Genomic DNA, 22,887 nt, shown 5'->3' on the forward strand with positions numbered 1-22,887 from the left:
GAAAGGGTGCTGTCTACTGAGCTGAAAATGACAGAGACTGAAGCGCTGCCTGAGAAACCATCCTAGTGTCCTGCCTGCTCCTTTCATGGGCCATGGCTGACTCATGTTGATATTTGACAGAAAAACAACAAAATTCTGTAAAGTAATTATTCTTTAATCAAAAAAAAAAGAGTTTGCATGCCATAACTAAAAATCCAGCATGCCAAAACAAAGACCAAGATACATGTGCGACAGAAAGGCTTTGTAGGCTTGATACAAACAACAGGGAAAGAGTAGAGAATGAATCTGGGAGCAACTGCAAATAACTAGGTAGAAATCAGACTTTGGAGGATTCACAAGGAATTGAGGAATAAGAAACAGAAGCAGCAAATGCAAACCACACATTTGTCCTTTGTGCTATTTCAGTGCAAACTTGGTCCTGTTTGCCTTCTTATATTCCTGAGATTCAGTTCAGTTCAGTTCAGTTGCTCAGTCATTTCAGACTCTTGCGACCCCATAAACCACACCATGCCAGGCCTCCCTGTCCATCACCAACTCCCAGAGTCCACCCAAACCCATGTCCATCGAGTCAGTGATGCCATCCAACCATCTCATCCTCTGTTGTCCCCTTCTCCTCCTGCCCTCAATCTTTCCCAGCATCAGCATCTTTTCAAATGAGTCAGCTCTTCGCATGAGGTGGCCAAAGTATTGGAGTTTCAGCTTCAACAGCAGTCCCTCCAATGAATACCTTGGACTGATCTCCTTTAGGATGGACTGGTTGGATCTTCTTGCAGTCCAAGGGACTCTCAAGAGTCTTCTCCAACACCACAGTTCAAAAGCATCAATTCTTCAGCTTTCTTTCTAGTCCAACCCTCACATCCATACATGACTACTGGAAAAACCATAGCCTTGACTAGACGGACCTTTGTTGGAAAAGTAATGTCTCTGGTTTTTAATATGCTGTCTAGGTTGGTCATAACTTTCCTTCCAAGGAGTAAGCATCTTTTAATTTCATTGCTGCAATCACCATATGCAGTGATTTTGGAGCCCAGAAAAATAAAGTCAGCCACTGTTTCCACTGTTTCCCCATCTATTTGCCATGAAGTGATGGGACCGGATGCCATGATCTTAGTTTTCTGAATGTTGATTGGGGGGAAGCTAATGCCTAAACGCTGATTTTAGAAGCTCCATTTCAAGTTACTATTCCCTAAATGGAATAGCTTTTCCCCGAGTTTCTCCTTCCTCATTTTCTGCTGAAATTTACCTCTTTGTTACTTTATAATTTCTTTTCTTCAATGAAGATAATAAATAATTGTATGATTCTCCCCAATAACATCCTGAGTTGTTTCCATGAATAAGTTCTTTTTACACAATTTTTAACTCTTCTGCAATCAGGAATTCAGCAATGGGATGTTGTTCTTGTTATTACTTTGCAATTACAAAGCAGTAAATCCATTCATTTGAGAGCTAGTCGGCCTGTGATTTAAAACAACATCTAAGTAGAAGCTAGGACCCTTCCTCTATTGGAGAGATGAAGTTTTCCATTTCAATAATAGGAACAGCGAACAGCACACAATATAGATACTCTGTATCCATTAAGTGATGTGCTCCTAAATCAGGTGATTACCATTGTAATCATACAGTCAGTGCAACAAACGGGGGTTGATTTAAGAGAGCAAGACATTACCCGGAGACAGAACAAGACCAAGACCTGGAGTATTTTAAAAACCTAGCTCTAACTTTCAATTTTCTCATTTGAAATTTTATAATAATGATCGATGCCCCAACTACCTCACAGAGCTTTTGGAAGGTCAAATGAGACAAGCGCATGAGTATGCCTTTTTGAAATGCAGCACAGATCCTTTCCAAGGAGCCGACAAGACGGCGGAAGTGGAACAGAATTAGAAGCAGACCATCCGCAAGTTCACCTACCGTGGCGTGGATCTCGACCGTGTTCTACGACCTGGACATGTCCTACGTACAAGCAGCCGTAAGGCGAGCGGCGGCGGTGGCTGCTGAACCGCGGCCTCCGGCGGAAGCAAGACTGGTTGCTGAAGCGGCTGCGCAAGGCCAGGAAGGATGCGCTGCCCCCGGAGAAGCCCGAGGTGGTGAAGACGCACCTGCGCAAACGGATCTTCCTGCCACAGATGCTGGACAGCATGATGAGCGTCTACAACCGCAAGACCTTCAGTTCAGTTCAGTTCAGTTCATTTCAGTCGCTCAATCGTGTCCGACTCTTTGCGACCCCGTGAATCGCAGCACGCCAGGCCTCCCTGTCCATCACCAACTCCCGGAGTTCATTCAGACTCAGTCCATCGAGTCAGTGATGCCATCCAGCCATCTCATCCTCTGTCGTCCCCTTCTCCTCCGGCCCCCAATCCCTCCCAGCATCAGAGTCTTTTCCAATGAGTCAGTTCTTCGCATGAGGTGGCCAAAGTACTGGAGTTTCAGCTTTAGCATCATTCCTTCCAAAGAACACCGAGGACTGATCTCCTTCAGAATGGACTGGTTGGATCTCCTTGCAGTCCAAGGGACTCTCAAGAGTCTTCTCCAACACCACAGTTCAAAAGCATCAGTTCTTCGGCCCTCAGCTTTCTTCACAGTCCAACTCTCACATCCATATATGACTACTGGAAAAACCAGAGCCTTGACTAGACAGACCTTTGTTGGCAAAGTAATGTCTCTGCTTTTCAATATGCTATCTGCTGCTGCTAAGTCGCTTCAGTCGTATCAGACTCTGTGCAACCCCATAGACAGCAGCCCACCAGGCTCCCCATCCTTGGGATTCTCCAGGCAAGAACACTGGAGTGGGTTGCCATTTCCTTCTCCAATGCATGCAAGTGAAAAGTGAAAGTGAAGTCCCTCAGTCGTGTCCAACTCCTAGTGACCCCATGGACTGCAGCCTACGGGGCTCCTCCATCCATGGGATTTTCCAGGCAAGAGTACTGGAGTGGGGTGCCATTGCCTTCTCCAAATATGCTATCTAGGTTGGTCATAACTTTTCTTCCAAGGAGTAAGCATCTTTTAATTTCATGGCTGCAATCACCATCTGCAGTGATTTTGGAGCTCAAAAAAATAAAGTCTGACACTGTTTCCACTGTTTCCCCATCTACTTCCCATGAAGTGATGGGACCAGATGCCATGATCTTCATTTTCTGAATGTTGAGCTTTAAGCCAACTTTTTCACTCTCCTCTTTCACTTTCATCAAGAGGCTTTTTAGTTCCTCTTCACTTTCTGCCGTAAGGGTGGTGTCATCTGCATATCTGAGGTTATTGATATTTCTCCTGGCAATCTTGATTCCAGCTTGTGCTTCTTCCAGCCCAGCGTTTCTCATGATGTACTCTGCATATAAGTTAAATAAGCAGGGTGACAATATACAGCCTTGACGAACTCCTTTTCCTATTTGGAACCAGTCTGTTGTTCTATGTCCAGTTCTAACTGTTGCTTCCTGACCTGCATACAAATTTCTCAAGAGGCAGGTCAGGTGGTCTGGTATTCCCATCTCTTTCAGGATTTTCCACAGTTTATTGTGATCCACACAGTCAAAGGCTTTGGCATAGTCAATAAAGCAGAAATAGATGTTTTTCTGGAACTCTCTTGCTTTTTCAATGATCCAGCGGATGTTGGCAATTTGGTCTCTGGTTCCTCTGCCTTTTCTAAAACCAGCTTCAACCTGGTGGAAATCAAGCCTGAGATGATTGGCCACTACCTAGGCGAGTTCTCCATCACTTCCAAGCCCATGAAGCACGGTGGGCCAGGCAAGGGGCCAGACACTCCTCCAGATTCCTCCCTCTCAAGTAGCCTGCTGGCCAACGGAGGCAGAGACTTCTAAAAATAGATAATTTTTTTAAACACAGTATAAAATATATCCACAGTGCCAGAATGCCTAGGGTCCAAATACAATCCCACCAGTTTTTGGCCATGTGAACTGGAGTAAATTATTCAACTTCTCTGTGCCTAAAGTTTCTCATCTGTAAAGTGGAAAGAGTAGGGGGGCCCTCATCATGGCTTTTAACTAATGACTAGCTGAGGTGAGGGTACAAAAGCCCTCCTCCATTCCTAGCAATGAGGCAAAGTACCATTTACACTCCAGAGCCCCCAGACATCACGCTGAGACCATACTTCACCTGAAATCCCATCCTTGTGTAGTACCTTCTCTTTTCTTACTCTGCTTCCCTCTCTCCCTTACCAGTTTTCCTTAAGAACATTCTCTTAATAAACCTCATGCACACAAATCACTTTTGCAGACTCTGTTTTTATAGAGCCCAAACTAAGTTCAGTACTATTCACACGGAGTTGCTGATTATACAAGTAGAGCACTGGAAACAGTGCCTGGCATGTAGTAATTTCTCAGTAACACTGAGTAGAAAATGGGCCAGAAAACACAGTCACATGGTAATCACAATAATGATGTTACAAAACCCCTGGCTTACCGGGGAGGCTCAGGAGGCACAGGATATGTGTACTCATAGCTGACTCACATTGTTATACAGTGGAGACTGGCATAGCATCGTGGAGCAATTATACTCTAATAAAAAATAAATTAAAAAAAAATGTTTAAAGAAAAAACCTGGCTTGCAGTTAACATGTATGGAGATTAAAAGTCCTCTCTCTTGAAGTAATACCATTTGCAGCAACATGGATGGACCTAGAGAGTGTCAAACTAAGTGAAGTAAGTCAGAAAGACAAAGACAAATCCCATATGATAGACACAGCAAACAGCCTGTGGTTGCAGGCAGGGAGTGGGGAGGATGGATTGGGAGTTTGGAAATTATGTGAAAAATAATATATATGTGTATGACTGAATCACTCTGCTGTACAGCAGAAGTTACGACAGCACTGTAAACAATTATACTTCAATATTTTTTTTTTAAAAAAGACATCCCTCTATCCTAACAAGTAAAAAGCTGAACAGACTGAAAAATCAGCAGTTCGACTTAGATCTGGCAGAATTGAGGTTACAAGGTAACACCCCTAAAACTGGAGAGACAGGGGGATACTGAGAATTACAACTTATTAGAGCAGAAATCCACAGGCAGAAAGCTCCACAGAAACAGTTGCTGGGGTAAGAAAACCTGAACTGTAATTGACAAACTGCTGGAAGCTCAGGGTGGATATGGAGAAGGCAATGGCACTGCACTCCAGTACTCTTGCCTGGAAAATCCCATAGACAGAGGAGCCTGGTAGGCTGCGGTCCATGGGGTCGCTAAGAGTCAGGCACGACTGAGCGACTTCACTTTCACTTTTCACCTTCATACATTGGAGAAGGAAACGGCAACCCACTCCAGTGTTCTTGCCTGGAGAATCCCAGGGACAGAGGAGCCTGATGGGCTGCCGTCTATGGGGTCGCACAGAGTCAGACACGACTGAAGTGACTTAGCAGTAGCAGCAGCAGGGTGGATAAATCTGAGAGATGAAAATCCCAGGTGGACCCAATCATTGGATGCGGGGGTGGGAAATAATGGGGGGGGGGTGGGGATTCTATGAGTTTTACCTCCAGGAGCTCTTCCAGGTTCTTACAGTGAAGAAATGAAAAAAAAAAAAAAATCCCCTGGTGCTTCCTGCATGGGGAAGGGGAAAGTAACCATTTTGAAATAATCAAGAGTATCCTGTTCTAACAGAGCTTGCCCTCAAGATAAATTATTTTACCAGATCCTAAATTATTGGGGTTTTATCAGAGCCTATTTAACCCAGCAGAAGGGAAATGCCCAACTCTAATCCCTCTAGCCATCCTGTCCCTCCTAAGACGGTGGGGACACTTGTGAAGTTCACAGTCCCGGGGCACAGGCTCGCTAAGAGACTGATACTTAATCATAGGACTGTAGAACACTTCCTCTGCCCCCACAAAAAAAAACTTACCACCACATCCCTGAAGGACTATTTCCTGGAGTTCCTTTTAACCAATACATCACATCCCACTTTGAACAAAAAATCACAAGACATAATAAAATGCAAAAAAAAAAAAAAAAAACAGTTTGAAGAGAGAAAGCAAGCATCGGAACCAAACTTAGATATGGCAAAGATGTTGAAATGATCAAACGGGAATTTAAAACAACCATGATTGGGAATTCCCTGGCTGTCCGGTGGTTAGGACTTGGCACTTTCAGGGCCAGGGCCTGGGTTCCATCCCTGATGGGGCAACTAAGGTGGTGCAGCCCTCCCCACCCCAACTGCACCCCCACAAAAACAACTCTCTCAATATATTAAGGACTGTAATGGAGGTTGAGTTTAATTTCTCTCTGATTGAGTATGGAATGGACTTACTGGATCACATCTATTGAATAGATTAAAGCAGAAGTGATAGGATGTCTCTTCCAATAGTAGGTTATAGAAAGACTGGAGTTTCCATCTGGGGTGCTCTCACCGCCTCCTTCTTTGTCCTAGATCCTGTACTGTTGAGGAAGCCCTACAAAAATGTTCACGTGACAAGGAGCTGTAGCTGCTGCCAACAACCCCCATGAGACATCTTGAAAATGGACCCTCCGGCTCTTCGCATGTTGGCAGCCCTGGCCGACCAGTTAACTGCAACCTCACAAGAGATCAGGAACCAGTGTCTGGATTCTTGACCCACAGAAACTGTGACCCTAGAAATGTTTGTTGCTTTAAGCTGCCAAATCTAGGGCAATCTGTTACACAGCAATCAATAGCTGACCACATGGAAAGATAGTAAAATTCCAGATAGCAATGGTTTGATAGAAGAATAAGGGAGAAACACCAAGACCATGGACAGAATGAGATGGACTGAAAATGGAGTTACCTATGTGTATGAAGAGCATCAGAAAATGAAACTGGAGAACACAAATCTCACCATGTTGGTACTGGAAAAGTCAAAATAAATATAATCTACAGGAAACTCAGTGGTGAAACTGGATCCCTAAGCTCAGTGAGGTGGCTCTGCTATTAAAGGGAGCACTGCCAGTAGAAGCCCAGTGTCTTTAAAGCAAATGCAAAGTGTCATTATGAAGGAGAGAGCGAAAACAGAAAAGCATTTCCTTGGGGAAAGAGAGCAAAGGCAAATAATCAGTCTTTAAAAAAAAAAAAAAAATCCAGAATGAATGCTTTACTCTTCTCCTGCTAGAACAAGGGTATCAGATAATTCAAATTCTTTGTATTGAAGGTTGCTTTTTCTGGTCACCTGAATATAAATTAATAAGATGTTCCTATACAATTCAGTCTTAACTGAAAGGATTTCAAAGAAACTTTCCAAAGTCATTAGACACGAATACAGTCCCCAGGACTCTCAACTTTTCCAAGGTGTCTCGATAGCTTCTTTCCCAAAGTTTCCTTTACTCTCGGATGACCCTGCTCGTCCTCCTGACAGAAGAGGGTGTTGAAGGCTAACAGGGCTGATCCAAGTTCTGCTCTCAGCTCCGTCTAAGCAGCCACAGGAACTCAGATAAGACCTTTCTCTTTTGCAGCTTCTTTCCTTATTTGTCACAGTGTTGACAATGCCATGCTTCACAGCACTGATGTCAAACAGATTACAGAGAGAAAAAGCACTTGGCCAACTGTAAAGCGCGGCACAAAGAGAAAATGGGGATTCCTTTCAGCTGCCACGTCTCCCAAAGAACCCTGTCTCTCAGCCACTGTCAACTCCTCAGTCATTGCAGACCTTTTATCAGCAGGAAATGCTTCTCTCCGACATTTGCTGTCTCTTTGATTAGAACCATAACAATATCCCTGCGCTTTCAGCACGCCGGCCCACCTCCCTTACTCGCCTGTGGCTGGTGTTATTATTTCTGCCTTCCCTCTGGCTGCTCTCAGAGTTTCCTTTTACTCCCTCTCTGCCTCCTTTCACCTGGGAGATAGTTCCCCCCAGAAACCGCTTCAGCAGTATTTTGAGGAAACGACTGTGGAGTCGTTCTGTTTTCATTTTCCCGAGAATAGCTGGCTGCTGAGTGAGAACTCGTTCTCCACTGTGCTGCCGCCCTAAAAATCGGCTCTGAATTGTCTGGCCAGCGCAGTCCGGAACTACTGTGGACCAGGGATACTGAAATTCTGAACAACATCTTCTCACTTTCCTAAGACACCGAATTCCCCAGTATTCTAAATCCAGGATGCTTCATCTCCCTCCAACCTGGCCTGCACCCTCTTTTCCATGGAGGGACTGTTGGTGGTTCAGAACATGGACTTCCGAACCTTTCCGTGCTTCATTTCTCAGGAGGATCATGTTAACTGCCTGCCAAGGTCACAGGTCAGCACGAAGTAAGACAGTATATAGGGGCTTCCCTGGTGGCTCAGTGGTAAAGAATCCACCTGCCAATGCAGGAGACGTGGGTTCAAGCCCGGATTCAGGAAGATCCCACGTGCTGTACAGTAGCTAAGCCCCTGCACCACAACTAGTGAGCCTGTGCTCTAGAGCCTGGGAGCTGTAGCTACTGAGCCCACATGCTTAGAGCGGGAGCTCTAAGACAAAAGAAGCCACTGCACCAAGAAGCCCACACACCACAAAGAAAAGTAGCCTCTGAAGTAGCAACTGAAGAAAAGCCTGCAGAGCAACAGAGACCCAGCCCAGCCAAAAGAAATAAATAAAACTTAAATACATGTATATATATATATATATATATATATATATATATTTTAAAAGACAATATACAGTATGTTTACAGGTGTGCCAGGCACAGATATGGCCTCCAGGAAGGCACTGTTACAATAGAATTACTGTTCACAGGGTTTCAGTTCCTCTTCCAAGCTACCCTAGCTTCTTCGCTCCGCAGCCCTTTCTCCCCGCCACCCCTACCCCACCACTTCCTTCCTTGCCTCAGATCCCAAAAGGCCCCAGCAGGGCCTCCCTCCTCTGCAGAGTGCCACTGCGCCAGCCTACAACACTGTCTCCCTCACTGAATGCCCACAGCTCTGTCTCTGCCACTCATGGGGAAGTAGTCCCCTTCTTCCTTCTGCTGTTCATTATCTTTCTTTGTATGCTGTTATTTAACCCAAGCAGGCTTTATTTGCTGACACTGTGGATTGTTATCAATATTTTATCAGACTTCCACCCAGGCCCAGTAATGAAGATGCTGAATTTTAAAACAATGTAAATAAATACCAATGAATAACACTACAAAGAGGAATGTTGGCTAAATTTAGGGTCCAAAAGTGAGTCTCATTTTCCTCAGGGCTCCCTTTATACCTTCTAGAGCTGTTCTTATTAATAAAGAAGATTCAGTTCCCACACAGATTTATCAGTAAAATTATCAGAAATGGAAATAACATAAAATATGTAGATGTGTTCTGAAAAGGTGGCAAGAGGATTCTACAGTTTAAAAAAAAAATGTTATTAGATAAAAGTCATTAGATTCTAAGTAAGGTAAGGTCAACTGGCTGGAAATTACAAAATAAACACCTGGGAGGCTCAATTTTTAAAACTAGAAAAATACTGAGGTAAAGTTAGTAAAGTTGTTGAAAAAGAGAGCTGGCTATAAACATCAAGGAGGAGTAACCAGGAGAGAGAGAAGTTCCACCATGTAATCTGTGCCCAAGACCCAGGAGTGGGTTTCTATCAGTCCTCACAAACTAGGGATGCCTTCTAGAGTGGAGACACATTCCTTTGCCCCTCTTCCTGGCCCTTCCTGGCCCTGACCAACGAGACAAATAAGAGGTATTTTCAAAGTCAGTATTAAAAAGAGACCAAGGGTGATTTCAAGGGTCACCCAGGGAAATCTCTCCCCACTTACTTGCTGATTCCTGAAAAGTTCTTTCTGCTCTAAGTAGAGACTGAGGCTGAATATGTGAACACAGTTCCACACACTGATGAACAATCTACAAATGCACACAGGGCTAAGCCATGTTTTCTGGGTTTTATTGGGAAAAGTGAAAGTGTTAGCTGCTCAGTCATGTCCGAATCTTTGCAACCCCATGGACTGTAGCCCTCCAGGCTCCTCTGTCCATGGGATTCTCCAGGCAAGAATATTGGAGAGGACTGCCATTTCCTTCTCCAGGGGATCTTCCCAACCCAGGGCCTGAACCCGGGTCTCCCTTTATTGGGAAGAAAGGAATCAAAAAGACCAGTATGGAATGAGACCCCAGAAGTGATCAACTAGCTTTGAACTTCAAACAAAATAAAGAGAATTTGTGTTCCAGGATTGCCTCCACTAGGTTTGCTGGTATGTTTGCAGGGAGCTCTGCTAGTTAAGTTACTTTGTGACTCCCGTAAAGTTGTGGATTCACTTGGGCCAGCCCTGGAACTGTGCCATGATCAAACAAGCACAGTGTTTAGTAGTAAGAATAATTTTAAAGATATTTCCTCCAATTCCTCAAAGAGTGTTGAAGAGGGTTGTCATGGACCAAATCGCATGCCACCTGCACAAAATTCCTAGGTTGAAGCTCTGGCCACCAATGGGACTGTATTTGGAGATAGGACATTGAAGGAGGTATTTAAGATTAAAAGAGGTCATAAGGGTGGGGCTCCAATCCAACAAGAAGAGAACACCAGGAGTGCAGAAAATGCAGAGGGAAGAACATGTGAGCACGCAATGAGGAGGCATGGTCTGCAAGCCAGGAAGAGAAACCTCACTAGAAGCCAACCCTGCTGGCTCCTTGATCTAGGGACTCCAGCCTCCAGAAATGTGAAAAAGCAAATTTTTCTTATTGAAGCCACCCAGTTTGAGGTATTCTGTTATGGCAATCCAAGCATATGAATACAAATGCCTCGTTTATAACCAACACACACACACAAACACACACATACACATCTCCCCATAGGGAGATAAAGAACCCAAGTTGACCCTTGCAGAGTCCTCTTGATGGACTCCAGGGTACAGGATGGAAAGTCCACAGATTCTCTCATATTAATACTTTTTATCCCATCTCAACACAGTCATTAAAATAGAAAGAATATCTCTTCCTGGGGCATTCATACACTCAGGTCAACACACACTTATTATGCCCCTGCAATGACACACACTAGGACCTGGGATACAAAGATGAAGATGTCTGCTTTCAAGGCTCTCATAGCAGACTCACCAGTCACTGGGTCTGAGGCCACTGGAACTGGCTGCTCCTTCCTGGTTACCCTCTGCCCACCTCGGCAGGGGGGTGCAGAACATGCCTCTGAGCCTTAAGTCCTATAGTCTCCAACTCTGTGGATGGATTGGGCTTGGGCAACTTTCCTATCTTGTCTGCTTCTAAGATGTTTTTACCTCTGTGATATGGGTACCATTGTAAGCTCCATTTTTACTAATAAGAAAAATGAGACAACGAAACGCTATGACTGGGCTGAGGTCATAAGCCTGAGGATTGGAAGCTTGGTGACTCCACAGTTCCAGGCGCCTATTACCCTATTATATTCTTCCTTGGTTGCATAATCTGTAATCAATTGTCTTAAGTATTTAAGTCATTTGCATTTGTTACTTAGCATCATAATTTAAGGGCTTCCCCTAGTGGTAAAGAATCTGCCTGCAATGTAAGAGACCCGGGTTCAATCTGGGTCAGGAAGATACCTGAAGAAGGAATGGCTACCCACTCTGGTATTCTTGCCTGGAGAATTCCATGGACAGAGGAACCTGGTAGGCTACATTCCATGGGGTGGCAAAGAGTTGGACATGATTGAGCAACTAAACCTATTTAATCATAAAGGACTTGATGTATACTTTACAGGTGAGACCATAAGGAGGAGAAGCCTAAATAACAGGGTAATCATTAAAAGGGCTTGGAAGACACTCTTCATCCAGGCTCATTCCAACTCCATGCTTCTAATACACCCCCTACCCCACTGACAACCCCACAAAAGGGTTAAAGAACACTTTTGCATGAAGTTGGTTATGATAATCAAATTCCTGTCATAGTGGACAATTTTCCTGATTTTTTTTTAACCTTGAAAATTGTTCCTCTTACAAACTAGGGGTTAAGGCATGTTTCTGTAGTGTAGTGGTTATTATGTTCGCCTGACAAACTAGGGGTTATCAGTGGGGAGAGAGTGGGGCAGGGGCAAAATAGGGGTAGGGTATTAAAAACTACAAACTATTAGGTATAAAATAAGCTACAAGGATATACTGTACAACACAGGGACTATAACCAATATTTTATAATAACTGTAAATGAAGTATAACCTTCAAAAAGTGAATCACTATATGTACACTTGTAACATACAATATTGTACAGCAACTCTACTTCAATAAAAGAAAAAAAAAATTGTTCCTCTTAAAAACAAAGTAGACTGGTGGTTACCAGGGAGTCAGGGTGGGAGAAATGGGGAGACCATGGCCAGAGGGTACAAACTGTCATAATATTAACAAGTTCTAGGAATCTAATGTACAGCATGGTGACTACAGCTAATAATACTGTATCATACACTGAATGTTGCTAAGAGACTAATCTTAAATGATCTTACCACCAAACAAGCGGGTAATTACCTGATAGGGTGTTTCTGTGATGGAGGTGTTAGCTAATGCTGTGGTGAGTAGTAATCATTTTGCAATATGTAAATATATTGTATCAAACACTGCAAACTTTACAAATACACAATGTTATATGTCAATTATATCTCAGTAACCTGGAAAAAATTGTTCCTCCTAAACCTCCTAAACATCACATTCAACTGCCTCTTTTCTATCATTCAGACAGGTAAACAGGAATTTCATTTTTTTTTTTTTAATGAAGACAGGGTTTATCTTCTCTCCAACCCCACATAAAGCCTTTAACTGTGTGATTACTCTGCCATCTAGCTTCCTAAGCCTATATGGCTGTTCATGAGACTATCCTGGGGCATATTAGGGCTAAGCACTGCTTTGGCTTAAAATGCATTATTTTAGATTACTTAACAACCGCTCAGTGATCATACACACACATACACACAGCAGGAACAAGAAGCATGCTGTCTCTTCAACAGGAAGACATCCTTGTCAGAAAGGTCAGTCTACAAGGTGGTGAGAGAGAACTGAGCCCGTTGAGATTTCTGCTTGGAAAAAAAAAAAAGAACAAAGGAATAGCACTCCTTCTTTTCAAGAATCTGGAATGCAGATTTTAAGACTTAAAGTGAGTGAAGTTAACATGAAAAGCCACCATACAAAACACCAAGCATCCACGTGTTGACTAAATCTTCTACATTTCGTTGAAAAGAGAAACTGCTTTGTAATAGCCTGTGTACGTTCTACAACAGTTTCTTTAAACTTGCTACACCTCAGCTACTCTCAGCTCAGTTCAGTTCAGTCGCTCAGTTGGGTCTGACTCTTTGCAACCCCATGGACTACAGCACACCAGGCTTGGCGTTGGTCCATCACCAACTCCCGGAGCTTGCTCAAACTCAGGTCCATTGAGTCGGTGATGCCATCCAACCATCTCATCCTCTGCGTGCCCTTCTCCTCCTGCCTTCAACGGGGAACAGAATTTGCCACCCTGGTTATTTTGTAAGAGACAGCAGACTCTTTGAAAACCAAACGTTTCTTTTGTAAGAAACGTTTACATTTGCAAGGAAAATCCCCAATGGTAAGGACAGCTCCCTCTCCAGATACCCAGTAGAGCAGGAGTGTTGGGCTGCAACCCACAGGCCCACAAGCCTTCTAGTTGCCCAGCCACAAGACCAAAGAAGGAGCCCAAAGGCAGCAACAGAGACATCAGTGATTTAGTGGAGAGGGAATCTTACAAGTCCAAAGCTAAAGGTCCTGGAGGAACACTACTGCAGACAGAAGACAGGACACACAGCCTCCTCCTCTGCTCCTTTCTCAACACTACACTTCTCAGGAGAACTCTGCCTCTGTCATTCTCCACATAGACTTACTAGCTCTATCTTATCCAGTAGACTGTAAGCATCATGACAGCAAGAACTGTGAACATTTTTTTTTTTTGCCATCACTTTATCCCTGGTACTTAACATAGTTGCTTGCACTAATGAGACAGTTCATATATATTTGTGAAATGAATGAATGAATGCATGCATGAGCATATCTTTCTTCACTGGATTGACTATAGAGTTATAGAATTCAAGCCAGGACTTTCTAATCCTAACACTCATCCTCACCTCTATCTCCACCCCACCATCACTGGGTTCCTTGAGGGGTAGCAGCAGTGGAATTTCTGGCATCCAGTTCTGAGCATCAGTGGTAACAGATGTTTTCACTAAAGAAGTTCCCTACCCCACAGTAATGTAAGACATCTTCTTGTCTGTGGCTTCAGACCCTCTGACCTTATATATTAATTAACTTTTAAGTTAAAAGAGAGAGAAAGAAGTACAAAGGTCATTATATAAATTTTAATTTTTTTTATATTTTAGGCTGTGCCACACAGCATGCAAGATCTTAGTTCCCCAACCAGGGACCCAGCCCATGCCCCCTGCACTGGGAGCACAATGTCTTAACCACTGTACTGCCAGGGAAGTCCCAACAGGTCATTATATGATCAAGGAGTCAATTCATTAAGAACATATAATAATGTTAAATATATTCTCACCTAACATTGAAGCATCTAAATATATTAAGCCAATACTAACAGATCTGAAAGGAGAAATAGACAACAACATAATAATAGTGGGGGACTTCAATACCTCTCTTTCAATAATGGGTAGATAGATAATCCAGACAGAAAATCAATAATGAAACATTGGACTTGAACCATATTGCAGACCAAATGACCCTAACAGATATACATAGAACATGCTATTCAACAGCAGCAAAATACTCATTCTTCTCAAATACATAGAACAATGAAAACACGGTACTGATCTCCAGAAAGAGTGTGACCTGTTTGGATACCCAAGGCACTCATTCCATAGTGCTTTGATATTCTAACCCCTGGAACAGCAGAGCTCAAGTAGTCAACACACTCTTCAGACCCTGGGAGCCACGACCATTCCAACTCTTGGTGACTATTCAATGGGCCAATGAAAGTGAGATGTGTGCTCCTAGCGCATTCAGTCATCTCCTCGAGGGTCCTCAGATGCCTCAAGTCTTGCATCAAGTATCCAGTCTTTAAGGCCCTGTACCACCCTAAACCATCCACAGTCAACAGTCTGTGCACTTTTACACATTAACTCACTAGATACTTGCAACAGTTCCATAAGGTAAATCTGGTTATTATGCTTATTTTATAGATGAGGTTGCTGTCCTCTAGAAGGACCCACATTTCATTGACATTTTATTATGAAAATAACTAACCAATTACTGTGTTTAAATGTAAGAATGGAGGGCTTCCCTCGTGGCTCAGTGATAAAGAATCTACCTGACAATGCAGGAAACTCCGATTTGATCCCAGGTTTGGAAGATCCCACATGCAGTGGAGCGACTAAGCCCATGTGCCACAATTACTGAGCCTGTGCTCTAGAGCACGGGAGCAGCAACTACTGAGAACACGAGCTGCAATGACTGAAGCTCAAGCTTTCTAAATCCTATGCTCCGCAATGGGAGAAGCTACCACGATGAGAAGCCAGCGCACCACAACTAGAGTAGCCTGTGCTCAAGGCAACTAGAGAAAAGTCCATGCAGCAACAGAGACCCAGCACAGTCAAAAATAAAATAAAATAAAAAAGATAAGAGTGGGAATTTTCACTCAGACAGTAAGGGTTATTTTGGGTGATTAGGCAACACTGTAAACCAGCTATTTTCCACATAAATATAAAATCAAAGAAAGAGAAGTTGAACTTGCAAGGAGAGATTCTGAGGCATACGCTTGGATGGAGGTTGCCACAGCTGTATTAGATGCTGATCTATCCTACTTTACAGGCTCTCAAGAAATGAGCCTCGCAAATTGTACCTCCCAACTCCTCCGTCTCCACTTCTCTCCATCTCTGCCTCTCTCTCCCTCACTTCCTGGGAGGGCTTAGCTTTCGCCTGGCCCATCTGTGGAGGAATTGTATGACCTAGTAGTTCCAGGCAGACACAAGGATACTTCTCTTGACTCAGGCATCCACATGGCACAATTAGGTCTCAGAATCTAGTACCCTGTGCAGAGGCTATGCACTTAAGCTCCAATTTCTATCAAGAAGTTTGACAGACTTTTGTCTCATTTTCCCACAAAGCATTGCACTAGAAATATCCTGCAGGTAGCCTGGGGACTTGCCCAGTGTGGCTAGCATCGGAAGTGGGGGCAGTCTGGCTGTGGACCTATGACCTTTAACTTGTGAGGTGTGTGCTAACTCTAGTTAATTTAGTTCAGTTCAGTCGCTCAGTCGTGTCCGACACTTTGCAACCCCGTGGACTGCAGCACGTTAGGCTTCCCTGTCCATCACCAGCTCCTGGAGCTTGCTCAAACTCATGTCCATCGAGTCGGTGATGCCATTCAACCATCTCATCCTCTGTCATCCCCTTCTCCTCCTGCCTTCAATCTTAGTTAATACCAGAATTAAATTTCAGTATACTGGTTGGTATCAGAACACTTTCCAATTATTATTACTTTTATAAGCTTTTTTATTTCCCCACTACTTAATTGGTATATTTTGTGTTTTGGTAAATTTTGTATTTGTGACAATTACTTGAGGATCTTGTGGGGCAGTGGAACACACCATATTTTTTTTCTAATAAAACTAATGAAAAATTATTTTTATTTAACAGCTTTTAACCTAGTGGCAGTGTTTTCAGGAACAAATTAAAGTCATTAACAAGAGATAAGGTTATTTAGAAAACCTATAATGAAGGCTCCAAATGAGGAGCAGTCATCTCCATGAGGTGCTTCCTTGGTAATAAAGAAGCTAGGATGCTCAAGAATCAGGTAATGAAGACTCCTGATCACGGAGAAAACTTTAAAGGAAATTGTGTTTAAGATTACTTACCCAAAAAGTTCCAAATATGAATACGTTTGTGAAAACGTATTCTTTTCATGATGGACTGAATGTATCATCTGTGCTAGCCATCCCTACTTAATCTGAGGGAATGGAAGTAGGAGTTAATTAGCATCAAAGGACAAACAGATGCACCACTATCATCTTAAAATGGGATTTGTGGGTATGTGAAAAGAGACCACAAGATAAACCAGACTCAGTCTATGAAATGCAACTAACTGGATTGCCAAGAAACAGGTTCCATTTTTTCTTATTTGATGCTTTTATTGATTTGCCGTTGCTGCCATGAATGAACGTTTATCACTTTGTCAACTAGTCCTTTATTATGTAATCTTTTTATTATTTAGGAAATAAAACAAAACCTCCTTTAGCATTAACATAATGGGATATTACTCTTTATGGGCAACTATTAACAGTTTTAGTAACCTACATATCTTTGGTTCCCTGGGTAAAGGCTTATTGATTTTTCTAGCTCCTGCTGTTAATTATTGATGTTTGGCAGTGGAGGCTCAGCTAGTCTACACAGGGAAGCTGTTTACACGATCAGCATAATTATTATTGGGTTGTATAATGTGCATGAGGCTACTGGTACTTAACACTCTTTACAACTTTATTAAGCAAGGCTGTTTCTTCCTTTCATTGCTGCAACATCTAAAACCATAAACATACCTATGCTCCGCAACAGTGATCCTGTTCTGAAACCTGGATTATACACAGTAAGAAGTTACACAGTAGCTACTGAATACGTACCTGTCTTAAAATGTGTTTGAAGAGGCCAATGAGATCCTGAATTACTGGCCCCAGAATCACTGTTACATATAAGCCGAAAAAAAGGCTGATGTTTCTCTTAACACTAATCTGTCTCCTCATCTCTCCAGGTATTTCTTCAGTCACCCCCCTTTCACTGGGACGTCAGCAACTCTAGTCACAGTCCCTGTTGACAGAAATTCATTCCTCCCTTTCCTTTTGTTAAAGCTGTTAAGTTCTAAGGTTATCTAAATTGTTGCAGGAAGGAGGACCCAAGAGTGGGCTCTTGTCTAACACTCAGAAATGAATTGTCCAAGGAGACACATATACTGACAAAGCAAGAGGCTTTATTGGGAAGGGGCACCTGGGTGGAGAGCAGGAGGGAGAACCCAGGACTGCAGTGTCGTGTGGCTGGCAATCTCAGGTTTTACAGTAATGGGGTTAGTTTCTGGGTTGTCTCTGGCCAATCACTCTAATCTCAGGGTCCTTCCCGGTGGCACACACATTGCTCAGCCAAGGATGCCAGTGAAAAGGATTCTGGGAGGTTGGTAAAACATATGGGCTGGTGTTTCTTCTCTCCTTTTGACCTTTCCCCAGTACTTCCAGGTGGTGGCAGCTTCTTAGTTCCACATTCCTTACCAGGACTCCTGTTGTTCCGGAGCTTGCCTGACTAAGAAGATGGCAGATGAATGTCTCAAAATAACCATTTTATTGGGGTCTTGGATGCCAGGTTCTTTTATAGATCAAGATGCAGGCAGGTAAGGAAACAAAGGAAAAAAGTCATTAATCTTGCAAATATTTCCTAGAATGGCAAGCCTCGGGCAGAGGATGTGTTAATTTCTTCCTTCCTGACATCTACAGGTGGACAGGGTTCTGAACAAAGGCACTTTAGTTTCACAGTCGGGCCAAGGGGCAGGATTCTCTGAGGCAGGCCAGTATGTTATTATTATAATTTTAAAAAGCAAAGGAAAGCAAGTCAAAGAAACAGTTCCAAATGGGAGTCAGAACTGGCTTTTCCCTGCAACACCGTTGTAAGCTAACACATACAAGAGGTTACTATTCTGCTGGGTGAGGGTGGGTAGTTTCAGTCAGTGGTTCCCCTAATAGAATTAATAAAGGTTTTACAGGCTTCACTGGTGGCTCAGTGGTTTAAAAAAAAAAAAAAATCACCTGTCAGTGCAGAAGACATGTGTTTGATCCCTGGGTCGGCAAGATCCCCTGGAGATGGAAATAGCAACCCACTCCAGTATTCTTGCCTGGTAAAGTCCCATAGACAGAGAAACCTTGAGGGCTACAGTCTACGGGGTTAGTCACACATGACTGAGAGACTAAATGACAACAATAACATTACAGTGAAACAGCTGAATGGCAGTCTGCTGAGCAACTAAGTGAGCTGACCAAGGACATCAAAGTACTGGTCAGGAGTCACCCAGAAAACGTCAGCAGCATCATCCCTTAGATTCCAGCTGAATCTGGTAGCTGGCACCCAAGAGGGGATTTAAATTCTGCAAAGTAGCTCCAGACAGTGCGTTAGTCTTTACCATTGAAATAGAACTGGGAGTCTTTACAGCTGACTTGTTATCTTTGTTATCTCTTGCCTGGAAGTTTGTCCTTTTGTTCTCCTAAGATTATTATTACTAAGACTGTTAAGGACAAGGACTGTTCAAGGACAAGCATTGTGGCCAGGCTTAGATCACAAAATGGCTTAGCCAAAAAATGGCTTCTCTTCTCAAGAAAGCCATGACTGGTTCTCTTTCTCTGATGATCTCCTACCGATCTGCTGACAAAACAAGTCCAGGAAAGTGACCAACAGCAGACATTCCAAGGTAAAGGGAATGTTGGCCATTTTGGCCAGGAGGACAGCTTCCTAAAATGTATCCTTTGAACTCTTAGGATGGTGTCCAGTTGAGGACCCCAGCAGCCACTCTCAGAACTAGAGACATTTTAGTCCTTGCCCCATGATCAATGGTTCTGAAACAATTTAGGTAGGTTAGGGATTTCTTTGCAAGCAGATAAGATGTTTAGGGGATAAGGGGACCAATAGGAACAATGTGAGGGGTTGGGAGAACAGAAGGAGGGGGTGGGGCATTGTGGGTCTAAAGGCTTTCAATTCTTCTGTTGGGGAATCCAGCATTTGTTTATAGAACTCAGAAGGTCAAGTCTGGAATTAGCTCAAGGGAATGGTCACCACTGATGAACATAGTAGTCTGAATTTAAAACGATTTTCAGGAAAAACAAAGCCAGCCCTGCTTTCTTTGAATTATTTTCTCATTAACCAAATGACTTTAAATTGAGACATTATATGATAATTAGTCCATCTAGATAAATTTGTCAATTTCAATCCCAATTCTTTTAAAGCTCTTACAGACAGAGGACACCAGGAGCAAGCACAGCCAATAATCTAACCTTTGGCCCCAATACATCTTTGATTGCTACCCATGTAAATACTCAGTGATATCAACAAACTGAGCCTTTAATTTCTAGATTAACCCTCAAGAAATATCTAGTAGCTCAGCCTTCTCTTTTTTCCCTTTTTCAATTTTTGTGGATTTGAGGAAATTCAAAACACCTTGTTTTACCCTTAGTCATTTCACTAGAACAGCTTTGTTCTGCCTACCCAAAAGCCCAATTCTCTAAGGTACCAATTTTTAAAGATAGTTTTCAACAAGAACTATGTCTCAGACAGAGGTTATGCAGAGCAAGCTAATTTAAAATTATCAGGGGCATTACCCATGTAGATAACTGTTGAAGGCCAGGGTCTCTGGTCTTTCTGAAATGGTAAAAAGGGTCCATAAAAAGTGAAAAAATAATGATGCCAACCAAATTAAAGTCATTACCAAATCTGCTCATTCATTCATTGTATTTTTTTCTGCATGCCTGCCCTATGAAACATGCTATGCTGGGCACTGTTAGGATCTAGCTGGAGTGGAAATCAGAGAACACCAAAGATGGCCCTTAAATCAGATCCTAGAAGGAACAGTTCAAATAACAGGAATGGTTTCGCCTGAAATAAGGTTTCAGAAGATGAGAATCCTCATGACTAAATAATTAACCAGTTTTCTTGCAGAAGAAAGATTAGATTTGTTTTATATAGGACCACATAGAATCAATATCAATGGGTAGAAATCAATGGAAGAAAGTAACAAGAACTTGCTCTCAGAGCAATCTAAAGGTACAATCAGATGTGTGGGGAGGAGCAGAAGCCTAATTAGCAAAGTTGTTACCTGGGACATTCTAAACTGCACCACTGGATACCCCACCTCTAAAACAAATCTTAATCTGATGCTTCAGAGCAAATCGCCTCTAACTCTATGACCCAAAGGCAATCACTGATAACATACTAGCAGGTTTTTTTCTATGCATTTTAACATAGTGAATTTATACCATATATACAATTTCCCACTTTTTATTGAAAATTTTCTGTGCTATTTTGTAGACTACCAATATTTACCAAAGTTTTCTCTGATTGTTGGGCATTTAGAATTTAACAGTAACAGCAAGAGTTCTCAAGACATCCTACTTGTGGTTTGAATCTCATTGTGCTTTCTTGGAAAAGGTCTTCTTTGTGCCTCACTTGCCTCATCTGTAAATGGGGATTATGCCTCACAGAGTTGTTTTATTAAAGGAGTTAATTTAAGTAAAGCATTAACAACAGTGCCTGACACAGCATTCACTTTTTGTTTTATCAATTTTAGGTAAAAGCATTAAGTCTATGGAGAACTACTGTGAAAGACTTCAAAATGGACCAAAAGATTACTAGCTGTATTCCATGGAACTTATCTTTGCCTATACACTTTTCAGGTAAAGAACCCCAAGCTTTTGTGTTAAGAGCTATTTTACAACTTTCCAAGTTATAGATAAGTGATACAGACATACACATTGTCCACACACATTTACCCATAAACACGCACATTCATCTGGTGGATAACTGACTTCCCTTCTGTTAAAAAAAAAAATCCAGTTTTGCATTTATTTATAAATTCATTATAAAAATCCTTGATTTACCTATTGTGATGCTTTCAATTCTCCTTTGAACCGGTAGAAAAATCTTACTGGTTTCATTAATGAGTTATGTAAAATCTTCAACAGGTCCTTTAACAGGTCCCATTCAGCCCAAACTCAGTAATACAACCTAAGACTATATACTCTTTAATGGTAGTTTAAACCTCTCCTGTACAACCTATTGTGCTTTGCCATCAACATTATTGAGCTTGGACTTACCTGGTGGTCCAGTCATTAGGACTCCAAACTCTCACTGCCAAGGGCCCAGACTCAATCCCTGGTTAGGGAATTAACATCCCACTTGCAAGGTGTGGTCAATAAAAATTATCAATCTTTTACTAGCAAATTTAATTCAACTCTTCCAACAATTCAGTATCTACTATTAATACACAATGTATAATGCTACATGCTGTGGTAAATATGAAGATAACTTATTATCATGTAAATTCATCCTTTGGGGACAAGGTAGTCTTTCAACCTTTAAAATAGTACTTCCTGTCATGTAAATTCATCTTTGGGGACCAGAGGTACAGTCTTTCAACCTTAAAATAAGTGTGCTGTGGGTATTAAGAACATTAACACTGATGTCAGTCTCAAGTTTAGTCTTGACGCCATTCTAATTTAGGCAGCCTTTGCTTAATCTCTAGCTTATTTTCTGCTTAATCTCTAGCTTTGTAACGATATCCACAATGTGGATGTGGATATCCACAATGTGGATATATCGATCCACAAATGTGGATTGAGACTCAAAAAAGATAATACACATAAAAGCACTTAGCATAATGTCTCGCACATACATTTTTATTTTTTTGTTATCAGTTGATATACAATGTTGGGGCATATACATTTTAAAATAATCTTTCAGTTCAGTTCAGTCGCTCAGTCAAGTCCTGAGCAATCCCATGAACTGCAGCACGCCAGGTATCCCTGTCCATCACCGACTCCCGTTCACTCAAACTCACGTCTGAGTCAGTGTCGCCATCCAGCCATCTCATCCTCTGTCGTCCCCTCTTCCTCCTGCCCCCAATCCCTCCCAGCATCAGTCTTTTCCAATGAGTCAACTCTTCGCATGAGGTGGCCAAAGTACTGGTTTCAGCTTTAGGATCATTCCTTCCAATCTTTAGCACTAAGTTATTCAACTCTGAAGAGAGATCATCTGCCCACACCAGCCTTCCTACCCACCACACCACAGGGCCAGGACTGGCTACAGAAGGTTGCCTTCCACACAATTCTCAACACACACACAATTCTTACAGGAGCACTTACCCAGGACTATCCCACTAGACCAGTGTTCATCTTTCCCCCAGCTCTCATACCCAAATACATCAACTTCATTTACTTAAATCACTGTTTAGGCCTCTCCTCTTCACCTAAAATTTTTTACACTTGCTCAGCTGGTAATGCTTCTCACCCAGCCACTCTAACATAGAAAACTTTCCTGTTTCATCTCCTC

At 42.5% G+C, this 22,887-nt stretch overlaps 1 pseudogene; it reads left to right on the top strand.

Moving 5' to 3' along the window:
* Window positions 1–1,082: 1,082 nt before the first annotated feature.
* Window positions 1,083–3,781, top strand: LOC113899508 (annotated as a pseudogene).
* The last annotated feature ends 19,106 nt before the right edge of the window (window positions 3,782–22,887 follow it).

Source organism: Bos indicus x Bos taurus, chromosome 10, assembly GCF_003369695.1.
Source record: "Bos indicus x Bos taurus breed Angus x Brahman F1 hybrid chromosome 10, Bos_hybrid_MaternalHap_v2.0, whole genome shotgun sequence".
In the NCBI taxonomy this organism is placed as follows: Eukaryota; Metazoa; Chordata; class Mammalia; order Artiodactyla; family Bovidae; genus Bos; species Bos indicus x Bos taurus.